Source organism: Anopheles funestus (assembly GCF_943734845.2).
Source record: "Anopheles funestus chromosome X unlocalized genomic scaffold, idAnoFuneDA-416_04 X_unloc_29, whole genome shotgun sequence".
Taxonomy (NCBI): domain Eukaryota; kingdom Metazoa; phylum Arthropoda; class Insecta; order Diptera; family Culicidae; genus Anopheles; species Anopheles funestus.
This window is the reverse complement of record NW_026045153.1, coordinates 79,624-99,922: the sequence shown is the minus strand read 5'-3', so window position 1 is coordinate 99,922 and position 20,299 is coordinate 79,624. Positions and strand designations below refer to the sequence as shown.

At 47.2% G+C, this 20,299-nt stretch overlaps 1 long non-coding RNA gene across 1 annotated transcript in view; it reads right to left on the bottom strand.

The window, feature by feature from the left end:
* Positions 1-20,299, bottom strand: part of LOC125773311 (uncharacterized) — a 68,434-nt gene that overhangs the window by 35,421 nt on the left and 12,714 nt on the right. The window contains exons 3-4 of the long non-coding RNA XR_007420026.1: positions 13,723-14,058; positions 6,219-6,288 (exon numbers count right to left, since the gene is read on the bottom strand). This is a non-coding gene — a long non-coding RNA (uncharacterized LOC125773311). The remainder of the gene's footprint in view (positions 1-6,218; positions 6,289-13,722; positions 14,059-20,299) is intronic.

The window sequence follows — 20,299 nt, the reverse complement described above, 5'->3', positions numbered from 1 at the left end:
CAAGACACTTTAGGCAAGACACCTTAGCCAAGACACTTTTGCCGAGACACATTAGCCAAGACACATTAGCCAAGACACCTTAGCCAAGACACCTTAGCCAAGACACCTTAGCCGAGACACATTAGCCAAAACACCTTAGCCAAGACACATTAGCCAAGACACCTTAGCCAAGACACCTTAGCCAAGACACCTTAGCCAAGACACCTTAGCCAAGACACTTTAGCCAAGACACCTTAGCCAAAACACCTTAGCCAAGACACATTAGCCAAGACACATTAGCCAAGACACCTTAGCCAAGACACATTAGCCAAGACACCTTAGCCAAGACACCTTAGCCAAGACACCTTAGCCAAGACACCTTAGCCAAGACACCTTAGCCAAGACACATTAGCCAAGACACCTACGCCAAGACACCTTAGCCAAGACACCTTAGCCAAGACACCTTAGCCAAGACACCTTAGCCAAGACACATTCGCCAAGACACATTAGCCAAGACACCTTAGCCAAGACACCTTAGCCAAGACACTTTAGCCGAGACACATTAGCCAAGACACCTTAGCCAAGACACCTTAGCCAAAACACCTTAGCCAAGACACATTAGCCAAGACACCTTAGCCAAGACACCTTAGCCAAGACACCTTAGCCAAGACACCTTAGCCAAGACACTTTAGCCAAGACACCTTAGCCAAAACACCTTAGCCAAGACACATTAGCCAAGACACATTAGCCAAGACACCTTAGCCAAGACACATTAGCCAAGACACCTTAGCCAAGACACCTTAGCCAAGACACCTTAGCCAAGACACCTTAGCCAAGACACCTTAGCCAAGACACATTAGCCAAGACACCTAAGCCAAGACACCTTAGCCAAGACACCTTAGCCAAGACACCTTAGCCAAGACACCTTAGCCAAGACACATTCGCCAAGACACATTAGCCAAGACACATTAGCCAAGACACCTTAGCCAAGACACCTTAGCCAAGACACCTTAGCCAAGACACCTTAGCCAAGACACATTAGCCGAGACACATTAGCCAAGACACCTTAGCCAAGACACCTTAGAGAAAACACCTTAGCCAAGACACATTAGCCAAGACACCTTAGCCAAGACACCTTAGCCAAGACACCTTAGCCAAGCATTTTAGCCAAGACACCTTAGCCAAGACACCTTAGCCAAGACACCTTAGCCAAGACACATTAGCCAAGACACCTTAGCCGAGACACCTTAGCCGAGACACATTAGCCAAGACACCTTAGCCAAGACACCTTAGCCAAGACACCTTAGAGAAAACACCTTAGCCAAGACACATTAGCCAAGACACCTTAGCCAAGACACCTTAGCCAAGACACCTTAGCCAAGCATCTTAGCCAAGACACCTTAGCCAAGACACCTTAGCCGAGACACCTTAGCCGAGACACATTAGCCAAGACACCTTAGCCGAGACACATTAGCCAAGACACCTTAGCCAAGACACATTCGCCAAGACACATTAGCCAAGACACCTTAGCCAAGACACCTTAGCCAAGACACCTTAGCCAAGACACTTTAGCCGAGACACATTAGCCAAGACACCTTAGCCAAGACACCTTAGCCAAGACACCTTAGCCAAGACACATTAGCCGAGACACATTAGCCAAGACACCTTAGCCAAGACACCTTAGAGAAAACACCTTAGCCAAGACACATTAGCCAAGACACCTTAGCCAAGACACCTTAGCCAAGACACCTTAGCCAAGCATTTTAGCCAAGACACCTTAGCCAAGACACCTTAGCCAAGACACCTTAGCCAAGACACATTAGCCAAGACACCTTAGCCGAGACACCTTAGCCGAGACACATTAGCCAAGACACCTTAGCCAAGACACCTTAGCCAAGACACCTTAGAGAAAACACCTTAGCCAAGACACATTAGCCAAGACACCTTAGCCAAGACACCTTAGCCAAGACACCTTAGCCAAGCATCTTAGCCAAGACACCTTAGCCGAGACACCTTAGCCGAGACACATTAGCCAAGACACCTTAGCCGAGACACATTAGCCAAGACACCTTAGCCAAGACACCTTAGCCAAGACACTTTAGCCAAGACACCTTAGCCAAAACACCTTAGCCAAGACACATTAGCCAAGACACATTAGCCAAGACACTTTAGCCAAGACACATTAGCCAAGACACATTAGCCGAGACACCTTAGCCAAGACACCTTAGCCAAGACACCTTAGCCAAGACACCTTAGCCAAGACACCTCAGCCAAGACACTTTAGGCAAGACACCTTAGCCAAGACACTTTTGCCGAGACACATTAGCCAAGACACATTAGCCAAGACACCTTAGCCAAGACACCTTAGCCAAGACACCTTAGCCAAGACACCTTAGCCAAGACACTTTAGCCAAGACACCTTAGCCAAAACACCTTAGCCAAGACACATTAGCCAAGACACATTAGCCAAGACACCTTAGCCAAGACACATTAGCCAAGACACTTTAGGCAAGACACCTTAGCCAAGACACTTTTGCCGAGACACATTAGCCAAGACACATTAGCCGAGACACCTTAGCCAAGACACCTTAGCCAAGACACCTTAGCCAAGACACCTTAGCCAAGACACCTCAGCCAAGACACTTTAGGCAAGACACCTTAGCCAAGACACTTTTGCCGAGACACATTAGCCAAGACACATTAGCCAAGACACCTTAGCCAAGACACCTTAGCCAAGACACCTTAGCCAAGACACCTTAGCCAAGACACCTTAGCCAAGACACCTCAGCCAAGACACTTTAGGCAAGACACCTTAGCCAAGACACTTTTGCCGAGACACATTAGCCAAGACACATTAGCCAAGACACCTTAGCCAAGACACCTTAGCCAAGACACCTTAGCCAAGACACCTTAGCCAAGACACTTTAGCCAAGACACCTTAGCCAAAACACCTTAGCCAAGACACATTAGCCAAGACACATTAGCCAAGACACCTTAGCCAAGACACATTAGCCAAGACACCTTAGCCAAGACACCTTAGCCAAGACACCTTAGCCAAGACACCTTAGCCAAGACACCTTAGCCAAGACACATTAGCCAAGACACCTAAGCCAAGACACCTTAGCCAAGACACCTTAGCCAAGACACCTTAGCCAAGACACCTTAGCCAAGACACTTTAGCCAAGACACCTTAGCCAAAACACCTTAGCCAAGACACATTAGCCAAGACACATTAGCCAAGACACCTTAGCCAAGACACATTAGCCAAGACACCTTAGCCAAGACACATTAGCCAAGACACCTTAGCCAAGACACATTAGCCAAGACACCTTAGCCAAGACACTTTAGCCAAGACACATTAGCCAAGACACATTAGCCGAGACACCTTAGCCAAGACACCTTAGCCAAGACACCTTAGCCAAGACACCTTAGCCAAGACACCTCAGCCAAGACACTTTAGGCAAGACACCTTAGCCAAGACACTTTTGCCGAGACACATTAGCCAAGACACATTAGCCAAGACACCTTAGCCAAGACACCTTAGCCAAGACACCTTAGCCAAGACACCTTAGCCAAGACACCTTAGCCAAGACACCTTAGCCAAGACACTTTAGCCAAGACACCTTAGCCAAAACACCTTAGCCAAGACACATTAGCCAAGACACATTAGCCAAGACACCTTAGCCAAGACACATTAGCCAAGACACCTTAGCCAAGACACATTAGCCAAGACACCTTAGCCAAGACACTTTAGCCAAGACACATTAGCCAAGACACATTAGCCGAGACACCTTAGCCAAGACACCTTAGCCAAGACACCTTAGCCAAGACACCTTAGCCAAGACACCTCAGCCAAGACACTTTAGGCAAGACACCTTAGCCAAGACACTTTTGCCGAGACACATTAGCCAAGACACATTAGCCAAGACACCTTAGCCAAGACACCTTAGCCAAGACACCTTAGCCAAGACACCTTAGCCAAGACACTTTAGCCAAGACACCTTAGCCAAAACACCTTAGCCAAGACACATTAGCCAAGACACATTAGCCAAGACACCTTAGCCAAGACACATTAGCCAAGACACTTTAGGCAAGACACCTTAGCCAAGACACTTTTGCCGAGACACATTAGCCAAGACACATTAGCCGAGACACCTTAGCCAAGACACCTTAGCCAAGACACCTTAGCCAAGACACCTTAGCCAAGACACCTCAGCCAAGACACTTTAGGCAAGACACCTTAGCCAAGACACTTTTGCCGAGACACATTAGCCAAGACACATTAGCCAAGACACCTTAGCCAAGACACCTTAGCCAAGACACCTTAGCCAAGACACCTTAGCCAAGACACCTTAGCCAAGACACCTCAGCCAAGACACTTTAGGCAAGACACCTTAGCCAAGACACTTGTGCCGAGACACATTAGCCAAGACACATTAGCCAAGACACCTTAGCCAAGACACCTTAGCCAAGACACCTTAGCCAAGACACCTTAGCCAAGACACTTTAGCCAAGACACCTTAGCCAAAACACCTTAGCCAAGACACATTAGCCAAGACACATTAGCCAAGACACCTTAGCCAAGACACATTAGCCAAGACACCTTAGCCAAGACACCTTAGCCAAGACTCCTTAGCCAAGACACCTTAGCCAAGACACCTTAGCCAAGACACCTTAGCCAAGACACATTAGCCAAGACACCTAAGCCAAGACACCTTAGCCAAGACACCTTAGCCAAGACACCTTAGCCAAGACACCTTAGCCAAGACACATTCGCCAAGACACATTAGCCAAGACACCTTAGCCAAGACACCTTAGCCAAGACACTTTAGCCGAGACACATTAGCCAAGACACCTTAGCCAAGACACCTTAGCCAAAACACCTTAGCCAAGACACATTAGCCAAGACACCTTAGCCAAGACACCTTAGCCAAGACACCTTAGCCAAGACACCTTAGCCAAGACACTTTAGCCAAGACACCTTAGCCAAAACACCTTAGCCAAGACACATTAGTCAAGACACATTAGCCAAGACACCTTAGCCAAGACACATTAGCCAAGACACCTTAGCCAAGACACCTTAGCCAAGACACCTTAGCCAAGACACCTTAGCCAAGACACCTTAGCCAAGACACATTAGCCAAGACACCTAAGCCAAGACACCTTAGCCAAGACACCTTAGCCAAGACACCTTAGCCAAGACACCTTAGCCAAGACACATTCGCCAAGACACATTAGCCAAGACACCTTAGCCAAGACACCTTAGCCAAGACACTTTAGCCGAGACACATTAGCCAAGACACCTTAGCCAAGACACCTTAGCCAAGACACCTTAGCCAAGACACATTAGCCGAGACACATTAGCCAAGACACCTTAGCCAAGACACCTTAGAGAAAACACCTTAGCCAAGACACATTAGCCAAGACACCTTAGCCAAGACACCTTAGCCAAGACACCTTAGCCAAGCATTTTAGCCAAGACACCTTAGCCAAGACACCTTAGCCAAGACACCTTAGCCAAGACACATTAGCCAAGACACCTTAGCCGAGACACCTTAGCCGAGACACATTAGCCAAGACACCTTAGCCAAGACACCTTAGCCAAGACACCTTAGAGAAAACACCTTAGCCAAGACACATTAGCCAAGACACCTTAGCCAAGACACCTTAGCCAAGACACCTTAGCCAAGCATCTTAGCCAAGACACCTTAGCCAAGACACCTTAGCCGAGACACCTTAGCCGAGACACATTAGCCAAGACACCTTAGCCAAGACACCTTAGCCAAGACACATAAGCCAAGACACCTTAGCCAAGACACCTTAGCCAAGACACCTTAGCCAAGACACCTTAGCCAAGACACATTAGCCAAGACACCTTAGCCAAGACACCTTAGCCAAGACACCTTAGCCAAAACACATTAGCCAAGACACCTTAGCTAAGACACCTTAGCCAAGACACATTAGCCGAGACACCTTAGCCAAGACACCTTAGCCAAGACACCTTAGCCGAGACACATTAGCCGAGACACATTAGCCAAAACACATAAGCCAAGACACTTTAGCTTAGACAACTTAGCCAAGACACATTAGCCCAGACACCTTAGCCAAGACACCTTAACCAAGACACCGTAGCCGAGACACATTAGCCAAGACACATTAGCCAAGACACCTTAGCCAAGACACTTTAGCCAAGACACCTTAGCCGAGACACATTAGCCGAGACACATTAGCCAAGACACTTTAGCCAAGACACATTAGCCGAGACACCTTAGCCAAGACACATTAGCCAAGACACCTTAGCCAAGACACCTTAGCCAAGACACATTAGCCAAGACACCTTGGCCAAGACACATTAGCCAAGATACCTTAGCCAAGACACTTTAGCCGAGACACATTAGCCAAGACACCTTAGCCAAGACACCTTAGCCAAGACACTTTAGCCAAGACACATTAGCCAAGACACCTTAGCCAAGACACCTTAGCCAAGACACATTAGCCAAGACACCTTAGCCAAGACACATTAGCCAAGACACATTAGCCAAGACACATTAGCCGAGACACATTAGCCAAGACACATTAGCCAAGACACCTTAGCCAAGACACCTTAGCCAAGACACCTTAGCCAAGACACCATAGCCAAGACACTTTAGCCGAGACACATTAGCCAAGACACTTTAGCTAAGACACCTTAGCCAAGACACATTAGCCGAGACACATAAGCCAAGACACTTTAGCTTAGACAACTTAGCCAAGACACATTAGCCCAGACACCTTAGCCAAGACACCTTAGCCAAGACACCTTAGCCAAGACACATTAGCCAAGACACCTTAGTCAAGACACCTTAGCCAAGACACATTAGCCGAGACACATTAGCCAAGACACCTTAGCCAAGACACCTTAGCCAAGACACCTTAGCCAAGACACATTAGCCAAGACACCTTAGCCAAGACACCTTAGCCGAGACACATTAGCCAAGACACCTTAGCCAAGACACTTTAGCCAAGACACCTTAGCCAAGACACCTTAGCCAAGACAGCTTAGCCAAGACACATTAGCCAAGACACATTAGCCAAGACACATTAGCCAAGACACCTTAGCCAAGACACATTAGCCGAGACACATAAGCCAAGACACTTTAGCTTAGACAACTTAGCCAAGACACATTAGCCCAGACACCTTAGCCAAGACACCTTAACCAAGACACATTAGCCGAGACACATTAGCCAAGACACATTAGCCAAGACACCTAAGCCAAGACACTTTAGCCAAGACACATTAGCCAAGACACCTTAGCCAAGACACCTTAGCCAAGACACATTAGCCAAGACACATTCGCCAAGACACATTAGCCGAGACACATTAGCCAAGACACCTTAGTCAAGACACATTAGCCAAGACACCTTAGCCAAGACACCTTAGCCAAGACACCTTAGCCAAGACACATTAGCCAAGACACCTTAGCCAAGACACATTAGCCAAGACACCTTAGCCGAGACACATAAGCCAAGACACTTTAGCCAAGACACCTTAGCCGAGACACATTAGCCAAGACACCTTAGCCAAGACACCTTAGCCAAGACACCTTAGCCAAGACACCTTAGCGAAGACACTTTAGCCGAGACACCTTAGCCAAGACACCTTAGGCAAGACACCTTAGCAGAGACACCTTAGCCAAGACACATTAGCCAAGACACCTTAGCCAAGACACATTAGCCAAGACACATTAGCCAAGACACATTAGCCGAGACACATTAGCCAAGACACATAAGCCAAGACACTTTAGCTTAGACAACTTAGCCAAGACACATTAGCCCAGACACCTTAGCCAAGACACCTTAACCAAGACACCTTAGCCGAGACACATTAGCCAAGACACATTAGCCAAGACACCTAAGCCAAGACACTTTAGCCAAGACACATTAGCCAAGACACCTTAGCCAAGACACCTTAGCCAAGACACCTTAGCCAAGACACTTTAGCTTAGACAACTTAGCCAAGACACATTAGCCCAGACACCTTAGCCAAGACACCTTAGCCAAGACACCTTAGCCAAGACACCTTAGCCGAGACACATTAGCCAAGACACCTTAGCCAAGACACATTAGCCAAGACACCTTAGCCAAGACACATTAGCCGAGACACATTAGCCAAGACACCTTAGCCAAGACACATTAGCCGAGACACATTAGCCAAGACACCTTAGCCAAGACACTTTAGCCAAGACACATTAGCCAAGACACCTTAGCCAAGACACCTTAGCCAAGACACTTTAGCCGAGACACATTAGCCGAGACACATTAGCCAAGACACCTTAGCCAAGACACCTTAGCCAAGACACATTAGCCGAGACACATTAGCCAAGACACCTTAGCCAAGACACATTAGCCGAGACACATTAGCCAAGACACCTTAGCCAAGACACTTTAGCCAAGACACATTAGCCAAGACACCTTAGCCAAGACACCTTAGCCGAGACACATTAGCCAAGACACCTTAGCCAAGACACCTTAGTCAAGACACCTTAGCCAAGACACCTTAGCCAAGACACCTTAGCCGAGACACATTAGCCAAGACACCTTAGCCAAGACACCTTAGCCAAGACACCTTAGCCAAGACACCTTAGCCAAGGCACCTTAGCCGAGACACATTAGCCAAGACACATTAGCCAAGACACATTAGCCAAGACACCTTAGCCAAGACACCTTAGCCAAGACACATTAGCCGAGACACATTAGCCAAGACACCTTAGCCAAGACACATTAGCCGAGACACATTACCCAAGACACCTTAGCCAAGACACATTAGCCAAGACACACTAGCCAAGACACATTAGCCGAGACACATTAGCCAAGACACCTTAGCCAAGACACCTCAGCCAAGACACCTTAGCCAAGACACCTTAGCCAAGACACCATAGCCAAGACACTTTAGCCGAGACACATTAGCCAAGACACTTTAGCCAAGACACATTAACCAAGACACCTTAGCCAAGACACCTTAGCCAAGACACATTAGCCAAGACACCTTAGTCAAGACACCTTAGCCAAGACACATTAGCCGAGACACATTAGCCAAGACACCTTAGCCAAGACACCTTAGCCAAGACACCTTAGCCAAGACACCTTAGCCAAGACACATTAGCCAAGACACCTTAGCCAAGACACTTTAGCCAAGACACCTTAGCCAAGACACCTTAGCCAAGACAGCTTAGCCAAGACACATTAGCCAAGACACATTAGCCAAGACACATTAGCCAAGACACCTTAGCCAAGACACCTTAGCCAAGACACATTAGCCGAGACACATAAGCCAAGACACCTTAGCTTAGACAACTTAGCCAAGACACATTAGCCCAGACACCTTAGCCAAGACACCTTAACCAAAACACCTTAGCCGAGACACATTAGCCAAGACACCTAAGCCAAGACACTTTAGCCAAGACACCTTAGCCAAGACACCTTAGCCAAGACACCTTAGCCAAGACACATTAGAAAAGACACATTATCCAAGACACATTAGCCGAGACACATTAGCCAAGACACCTTAGCCAAGACACATTAGCCAAGACACCTTAGCCAAGACACCTTAGCCAAGACACATTAGCCAAGACACCTTAGCCAAGACACATTAGCCAAGACACCTTAGCCGAGACACATTAGCCAAGACACTTTAGCCAAGACACCTTAGCCGAAACACATTAGCCAAGACACCTTAGCCAAGACACCTTAGCCAAGACACCTTAGCCAAGACACCTTAGCCAAGACACTTTAGCCGAGACACATTAGCCAAGACACCTTAGCCAAGACACCTTAGCCTAGACACCTTAGCCAAGACACCTTAGCCAAGACACCTTAGCCAAGACACCTTAGCCGAGACACATTAGCCAAGACACATTAGCCAAGACACATTAGCCAAGACACCTTAGCCAAGACACCTTAGCCAAGACACATTAGCCGAGACACATTAGCCAAGACACCTTAGCCAAGACACATTAGCCGAGACACATTAGCCAAGACACCTTAGCCAAGACACATTAGCCAAGACACATTAGCCAAGACACATTAGCCGAGACACATTAGCCAAGACACCTTAGCCAAGACACCTTAGCCAAGACACCTTAGCCAAGACACCTTAGCCAAGACACTTTAGCCGAGACACATTAGCCAAGACACTTTAGCCAAGACACATTAGCCAAGACACCTTAGCCAAGACACTTTAGCCAAGACACCTTAGCCAAGACACCTTAGCCAAGACACCTTAGCCAAGACACATTAGCCAAGTTACCTTAGCCAAGACACCTTAGCCAAGACACATTAGCCAAGACACCTTAGCCAAGACACATTAGCCAAGACACCTTAGCCAAGACACATTAGCCGAGACACCTTAGCCAAGACACATTAGCCAAGACACCTTAGCCAAGACACTTTAGCCAAGACACCTTAGCCAAGACACCATAGCCAAGACACTTTAGCCGAGACACATTAGCCAAGACACTTAAGCTAAGACACATTAGCCAAGACACCTTAGCCAAGACACCTTAGCCAAGACACATTAGCCAAGACACCTTAGTCAAGACACCTTAGCCAAGACACATTAGCCGAGACACATTAGCCAAGACACCTTAGCCAAGACACCTTAGCCAAGACACCTTAGCCAAGACACCTTAGCCAAGACACATTAGCCAAGACACCTTAGCCAAGACACCTTAGCCGAGACACATTAGCCAAGACACCTTAGCCAAGACACCTAAGCCAAGACACCTTACCCAAGACACCTTAGCCAAGACAGCTTAGCCAAGACACATTAGCCAAGACACATTAGCCAAGACACATTAGCCGAGACACATAAGCCAAGACACTTTAGCTTAGACAACTTAGCCAAGACACATTAGCCCAGACACATTAGCCAAGACACCTTAACCAAGACACCTTAGCCGAGACACATTAGCCAAGACACATTAGCCAAGACACCTAAGCCAAGACACTTTAGCCAAGACACCTTAGCCAAGACACCTTAGCCAAGACACCTTAGCCAAGACACATTAGCCAAGACACATTAGCCAAGACACATTAGCCGAGACACATTAGCCAAGACACCTTAGCCAAGACACATTAGCCAAGACACCTTAGCCAAGACACCTTAGCCAAGACACCTTAGCCAAGACACATAAGCCAAGACACCTTAGCCAAGACACATTAGCCAAGACACCTTAGCCTAGACACATTAGCCAAGACACTTTAGCCAAGACACCTTAGCCGAGACACATTAGCCAAGACACCTTAGCCAAGACACCTTAGCCAAGACACCTTAGCCAAGACACCTTAGCCAAGACACTTTAGCCGAGACACATTAGCCAAGACACATTAGCCAAGACACCTTAGCCAAGACACCTTAGCCAAGACACCTTAGCCAAGACACCTTAGCCAAGACACCTTAGCCGAGACACATTAGCCAAGACACATTAGCCAAGACACATTAGCCAAGACACCTTAGCCAAGACACATTAGCCAAGACACCTTAGTCAAGACACCTTAGCCAAGACACATTAGCCCAGACACATTAGCCAAGACACCTTAGCCAAGACACCTTAGCCAAGACACATTAGCCAAGTTACCTTAGCCAAGACACCTTAGCCGAGACACATTAGCCAAGACACCGTAGCCAAGACACTTTAGCCAAGACACATTAGCCAAGACACCTTAGCCAAGACAGCTTAGCCAAGACACATTAGCCAAGACACCTTAGCCAAGACACATTAGCCAAGACACATTAGCCAAGACACATTAGCCGAGACACATTAGCCAAGACACATTAGCCAAGACACCTTAGCCAAGACACCTTAGCCAAGACACCTTAGCCAAGACACCATAGCCAAGACACTTTAGCCGAGACACATTAGCCAAGACACTTTAGCTAAGACACATTAGCCAAGACACCTTAGCCAAGACACCTTAGCCAAGACACATTAGCCAAGACACCTTAGTCAAGACACCTTAACCAAGACACATTAGCCGAGACACATTAGCCAAGACACCTTAGCCAAGACACCTTAGCCAAGACACCTTAGCCAAGACACCTTAGCCAAGACACCTTAGCCAAGACACATTAGCCAAGACACCTTAGCCAAGACACCTTAGCCGAGACACATTAGCCAAGACACCTTAGCCAAGACACTTTAGCCAAGACACCTTAGCCAAGACACCTTAGCCAAGACAGCTTATCCAAGACACATTAGCCAAGACACATTAGCCAAGACACATTAGCCAAGACACCTTAGCCAAGACACATTAGCCGAGACACATTAGCCAAGACACTTTAGCTTAGACAACTTAGCCAAGACACATAAGCCCAGACACCTTAGCCAAGACACCTTAACCAAGACACCTTAGCCGAGACACATTAGCCAAGACACATTAGCCAAGACACCTAAGCCAAGACACTTTAGCCAAGACACATTAGCCAAGACACCTTAGCCAAGACACCTTAGCCAAGACACATTAGCCAAGACACATTAGCCAAGACACATTAGCCGAGACACATTAGCCAAGACACATTAGCCAAGACACATTAGCCAAGACACCTTAGCCAAGACACCTTAGCCAAGACACCTTAGCCAAGACACATTAGCCAAGACACCTTAGCCAAGACACATTAGCCAAGACACCTTAGCCGAGACACATTAGCCAAGACACTTTAGCCAAGACACCTTAGCCGAGACACATTAGCCGAGACACATTAGCCAAGACACATTAGCCAAGACACATTAGCCCAGACACCTTAGCCAAGACACCTTAGCCAAGACACATTAGCCAAGACACATTAGCCAAGACACATTAGCCGAGACACATTAGCCAAGACACCTTAGCCAAGACACCTTAGCCAAGACACCTTAGCCAAGACACCATAGCCAAGACACTTTAGCTGAGACACATTAGTAAAGACACTTTAGCCAAGACACATTAGCCAAGACACCTTAGCCAAGACACCTTAGCCAAGACACATTAGCCAAGACACCTTAGTCAAGACACCTTAGCCAAGACACATTAGCCGAGGCACATTAGCCAAGACACCTTAGCCAAGACACCTTAGCCAAGACACCTTAGCCAAGACACCTTAGCCAAGACACATTAGCCAAGACACCTTAGCCAAGACACCTTAGCCGAGACACATTAGCCAAGACACCTTAGCCAAGACACTTTAGCCAAGACACCTTAGCCAAGACACCTTAGCCAAGACACCTTAGCCAAGACACATTAGCCAAGACACATTAGCCAAGACACCTTAGCCAAGACACCTTAGCCAAGACACCTTAGTCAAGACACCTTAGCCAAGACACCTTAGCTTAGACAACTTAGCCAAGACACATTAGCCCAGATACCTTAGCCAAGACACCTTAACCAAGACACCTTAGCCGAGACACCTTAGCCAAGACACCTAAGCCAAGACACTTTAGCCAAGACATATTAGCCAAGACACCTTAGCCAAGACACTTTAGCCAAGACACATTAGCCAAGACACATTAGCCAAGACACCTTAGCCAAGACACCTTAGCCAAGACACCTTAGTCAAGACACCTTAGCCAAGACACCTTAGCTTAGACAACTTAGCCAAGACACATTAGCCCAGATACCTTAGCCAAGACACCTTAACCAAGACACCTTAACCGAGACACCTTAGCCAAGACACCTAAGCCAAGACACTTTAGCCAAGACACATTAGCCAAGACACCTTAGCCAAGACACTTTAGCCAAGACACATTAGCCAAGACACATTAGCCAAGACACCTTAGCCAAGACACATTAGCCAAGACACCTTAGCCAAGACACCTTAGCCAAGACACCTTAGCCAAGACACATTAGCCAAGACACCTTAGCCAAGACACATTAGCCAAGACACCTTAGCCGAGACACATTAGCCAAGACACTTTAGCCAAGACACCTTAGCCGAAACACATTAGCCAAGACACCTTAGCCAAGACACCTTAGCCAAGACACCTTAGCCAAGACACTTTAGCCGAGACACATTAGCCAAGACACCTTAGCCAAGACACCTTAGCCAAGACACCTTAGCCAAGACACCTTAGCCAAGACACCTTAGCCAAGACACCTTAGCCGAGACACATTAGCCAAGACACATTAGCCAAGACACATTAGCCAAGACACCTTAGCTAAGACACCTTAGCCAAGACACATTAGCCGAGACACATTAGCCAAGACACCTTAGCCAAGACACATTAGCCGAGACACATTAGCCAAGACACCTTAGCCAAGACACATTAGCCAAGACACATTAGCCAAGACACATTAGCCGAGACACATTAGCCAAGACACCTTAGCCAAGACACCTTAGCCGAGACACATTAGCCAAGACACCATAGCCAAGACACTTTAGCCGAGACACATTAGCCAAGACACTTAAGCTAAGACACATTAGCCAAGACACCTTAGCCAAGACACCTTAGCCAAGACACATTAGCCAAGACACCTTAGTCAAGACACCTTAGCCAAGACACATTAGCCGAGACACATTAGCCAAGACACCTTAGCCAAGACACCTTAGCCAAGACACCTTAGCCAAGACACCTTAGCCAAGACACATTAGCCAAGACACCTTAGCCAAGACACCTTAGCCGAGACACATTAGCCAAGACACCTAAGCCAAGACACCTAAGCCAAGACACCTTAGCCAAGACACCTTAGCCAAGACAGCTTAGCCAAGACACATTAGCCAAGACACATTAGCCAAGACACATTAGCCGAGACACATAAGCCAAGACACTTTAGCTTAGACAACTTAGCCAAGACACATTAGCCCAGACACATTAGCCAAGACACCTTAACCAAGACACCTTAGCCGAGACACATTAGCCAAGACACATTAGCCAAGACACCTAAGCCAAGACACTTTAGCCAAGACACCTTAGCCAAGACACCTTAGCCAAGACACCTTAGCCGAGACACCTTAGCCAAGACACATTAGCCAAGACACATTAGCCAAGACACATTAGCCGAGACACATTAGCCAAGACACCTTAGCCAAGACACATTAGCCAAGACACCTTAGCCAAGACACCTTAGCCAAGACACCTTAGCCAAGACACATTAGCCAAGACACCTTAGCCAAGACACATTAGCCAAGACACCTTAGCCGAGACACATTAGCCAAGACACTTTAGCCAAGACACTTTAGCCAAGACACCTTAGCCGAGACAACTTAGCCAAGACACCTTAGCCAAGACACCTTAGCCAAGACACCTTAGCCAAGACACCTTAGCCAAGACACTTTAGCCGAGACACATTAGCCAAGACACATTAGCCAAGACACCTTAGCCAAGACACCTTAGCCAAGACACCTTAGCCAAGACACCTTAGCCAAGACACCTTAGCCGAGACACATTAGCCAAGACACATTAGCCAAGACACATTAGCCAAGACACCTTAGCCAAGACACATGAGCCAAGACACCTTAGTCAAGACACCTTAGCCAAGACACATTAGCCGAGACACATTAGCCAAGACACCTTAGCCAAGACACCTTAGCCAAGACACATTAGCCAAGTTACCTTAGCCAAGACACCTTAGCCGAGACACATTAGCCAAGACACCTTAGCCAAGACACTTTAGCCAAGACACATTAGCCAAGACACCTTAGCCAAGACAGCTTAGCCAAGACACATTAGCCAAGACACCTTAGCCAAGACACATTAGCCAAGACACATTAGCCAAGACACATTAGCCGAGACACATTAGCCAAGACACATTAGCCAAGACACCTTAGCCAAGACACCTTAGCCAAGACACCTTAGCCAAGACACCATAGCCAAGACACTTTAGCCGAGACACATTAGCCAAGACACTTTAGCTAAGACACATTAGCCAAGACACCTTAGCCAAGACACCTTAGCCAAGACACATTAGCCAAGACACCTTAGTCAAGACACCTTAACCAAGACACATTAGCCGAGACACATTAGCCAAGACACCTTAGCCAAGACACCTTAGCCAAGACACCTTAGCCAAGACACCTTAGCCAAGACACCTTAGCCAAGACACATTAGCCAAGACACCTTAGCCAAGACACCTTAGCCGAGACACATTAGCCAAGACACCTTAGCCAAGACACTTTAGCCAAGACACCTTAGCCAAGACACCTTAGCCAAGACAGCTTATCCAAGACACATTAGCCAAGACACATTAGCCAAGACACATTAGCCAAGACACATTCGCCGAGACACATAAGCCAAGACACTTTAGCTTAGACAACTTAGCCAAGACACATAAGCCCAGACACCTTAGCCAAGACACCTTAACCAAGACACCTTAGCCGAGACACATTAGCCAAGACACATTAGCCAAGACACCTAAGCCAAGACACTTTAGCCAAGACACATTAGCCAAGACACCTTAGCCAAGACACCTTAGCCAAGACACATTAGCCAAGACACATTAGCCAAGACACATTAGCCGAGACACATTAGCCAAGACACCTTAGCCAAGACACATTAGCCAAGACACCTTAGCCAAGACACCTTAGCCAAGACACCTTAGCCAAGACACATTAGCCAAGACACCTTAGCCGAGACACATTAGCCAAGACACTTTAGCCAAGACACCTTAGCCGAGACACATTAGCCGAGACACATTAGCCAAGACACATTAGCCAAGACACATTAGCCCAGACACCTTAGCCAAGACACCTTAGCCAAGACACATTAGCCGAGACTAATTAGCCAAGACACCTTAGCCAAGACACATTAGCCGAGACACATTACCCAAGACACCATAGCCAAGACACATTAGCCAAGACACATTAGCCAAGACACATTAGCCGAGACACATTAGCCAAGACACCTTAGCCAAGACACCTTAGCCAAGACACCTTAGCCAAGACACCTTAGCCAAGACACCATAGCCAAGACACTTTAGCCGAGACACATTAGCCAAGACACTTTAGCCAAGACACATTAGCCAAGACACCTTAGCCAAGACACATTAGCCGAGACACATTAGCCAAGACACCTTAGCCAAGACACCTTAGCCAAGACACCTTAGCCAAGACACCTTAGCCAAGACACATTAGCCAAGACACCTTAGCTTAGACAACTTAGCCAAGACACATTAGCCCAGATACCTTAGCCAAGACACCTTAACCAAGACACCTTAGCCGAGACACCTTAGCCAAGACACCTAAGCCAAGACACTTTAGCCAAGACACATTAGCCAAGACACCTTAGCCAAGACACTTTAGCCAAGACACATTAGCCAAGACACATTAGCCAAGACACCTTAGCCAAGACACCTTAGCCAAGACACCTTAGCCAAGACACATTAGCCAAGACACCTTAGCCAAGACACCTTAGCCAAGACACCTTAGCCAAGACACCTTAGCTTAGACAACTTAGCCAAGACACATTAGCCAAGACACATTAGCCAAGACACCTTAGCCGAGACACATTAGCCAAGACACCTTAGCCAAGACACATTAGCCAAGACACATTAGCCAAGACACTTTAGCCAAGACACTTTAGCCAAGACACCTTAGCCAAGACACCTTAGCCAAGACAGCTTAGCCAAGACACATTAGCCAAGACACATTAGCCAAGACACCTTAGCCAAGACACCTTAGCCAAGACACCTTAGTCAAGACACCTTAGCCAAGACACCTTAGCTTAGACAACTTAGCCAAGACACATTAGCCCAGACACCTTAGCCAAGACACCTTAACCAAGACACCTTAGCCGAGACACCTTAGCCAAGACACCTAAGCCAAGACACTTTAGCCAAGACACATTAGCCAAGACACCTTAGCCAAGACACCTTAGCCAAGACACATTAGCCAAGACACATTAGCCAAGACACATTAGCCGAGACACATTAGCCAAGACACCTTAGCCAAGACACTTTAGCCAAGACACCTTAGCCAAGACACTTTAGCCAAGACACATTAGCCAAGACACCTTAGCCAAGACACCTTAGCCAAGACACATTAGCCAAGACACATTAGCCAAGACACATTAGCCGAGACACATTAGCCAAGACACCTTAGCCAAGACACCTTAGCCAAGACACCTTAGTCAAGACACCTTAGCCAAGACACCTTAGCTTAGACAACTTAGCCAAGACACATTAGCCCAGACACCTTAGCCAAGACACCTTAACCAAGACACCTTAGCCGAGACACCTTAGCCAAGACACCTTAGCCAAGACACCTTAGCCAAGACACATTAGCCAAGACACCTTAGCCAAGACACCTTAGCCGAGACACATTAGCCAAGACACCTTAGCCAAGACACTTTAGCCAAGACACCTTAGCCAAGACACCTTAGCCAAGACAGCTTATCCAAGACACATTAGCCAAGACACATTAGCCAAGACACATTAGCCAAGACACCTTAGCCAAGACACATTCGCCGAGACACATAAGCCAAGACACTTTAGCTTAGACAACTTAGCCAAGACACATAAGCCCAGACACCTTAGCCAAGACACCTTAACCAAGACACCTTAGCCGAGACACATTAGCCAAGACACATTAGCCAAGACACCTAAGCCAAGACACTTTAGCCAAGACACATTAGCCAAGACACTTTAGCTTAGACAACTTAGCCAAGACACATAAGCCCAGACACCTTAGCCAAGACACCTTAACCAAGACACCTTAGCCAAGACACCTTAGCCAAGACACATTAGCCAAGACACCTTAGCCAAGACACCTTAGCCGAGACACATTAGCCAAGACACCTTAGCCAAGACACTTTAGCCAAGACACCTTAGCCAAGACACCTTAGCCAAGACAGCTTATCCAAGACACATTAGCCAAGACACATTAGCCAAGACACATTAGCCAAGACACCTTAGCCAAGACACATTCGCCGAGACACATAAGCCAAGACACTTTAGCTTAGACAACTTAGCCAAGACACATAAGCCCAGACACCTTAGCCAAGACACCTTAACCAAGACACCTTAGCCGAGACACATTAGCCAAGACACATTAGCCAAGACACCTTAGCCAAGACACATTCGCCGAGACACATAAGCCAAGACACTTTAGCTTAGACAACTTAGCCAAGACACATAAGCCCAGACACCTTAGCCAAGACACCTTAACCAAGACACCTTAGCCAAGACACATTAGCCAAGACACCTTAACCAAGACACCTTAGCCGAGACACCTTAGCCAAGACACCTTAGCCAAGACACCTTAGCCAAGACACATTAGCCAAGACACCTTAGCCAAGACACCTTAGCCGAGACACATTAGCCAAGACACCTTAGCCAAGACACTTTAGCCAAGACACCTTAGCCAAGACACCTTAGCCAAGACAGCTTATCCAAGACACATTAGCCAAGACACATTAGCCAAGACACATTAGCCAAGACACCTTAGCCAAGACACATTCGCCGAGACACATAAGCCAAGACACTTTAGCTTAGACAACTTAGCCAAGACACATAAGCCCAGACACCTTAGCCAAGACACCTTAACCAAGACACCTTAGCCGAGACACATTAGCCAAGACACATTAGCCAAGACACCTTAGCCAAGACACATTCGCCGAGACACATAAGCCAAGACACTTTAGCTTAGACAACTTAGCCAAGACACATAAGCCCAGACACCTTAGCCAAGACACCTTAACCAAGACACCTTAGCCAAGACACCTTAGCCAAGACACATTAGCCAAGACACCTTAGCCAAGACACCTTAGCCGAGACACATTAGCCAAGACACCTTAGCCAAGACACTTTAGCCAAGACACCTTAGCCAAGACACCTTAGCCAAGACAGCTTATCCAAGACACATTAGCCAAGACACATTAGCCAAGACACATTAGCCAAGACACCTTAGCCAAGACACATTCGCCGAGACACATAAGCCAAGACACTTTAGCTTAGACAACTTAGCCAAGACACATAAGCCCAGACACCTTAGCCAAGACACCTTAACCAAGACACCTTAGCCGAGACACATTAGCCAAGACACATTAGCCAAGACACCTAAGCCAAGACACTTTAGCCAAGACACATTAGCCAAGACACCTTAGCCAAGACACCTTAGCCAAGACACATTAGCCAAGACACATTAGCCAAGACACATTAGCCGAGACACATTAGCCAAGACACATTAGCCAAGACACCTTAGCCAAGACACTTTAGCCAAGACACCTTAGCCAAGACACCTTAGCCAAGACACCTTAGCCAAGACACCTTAGCCAAGACACATTAGCCAAGACACCTTAGCCAAGACACCTTAGCCGAGACACATTAGCCAAGACACCTTAGCCAAGACACTTTAGCCAAGACACCTTAGCCAAGA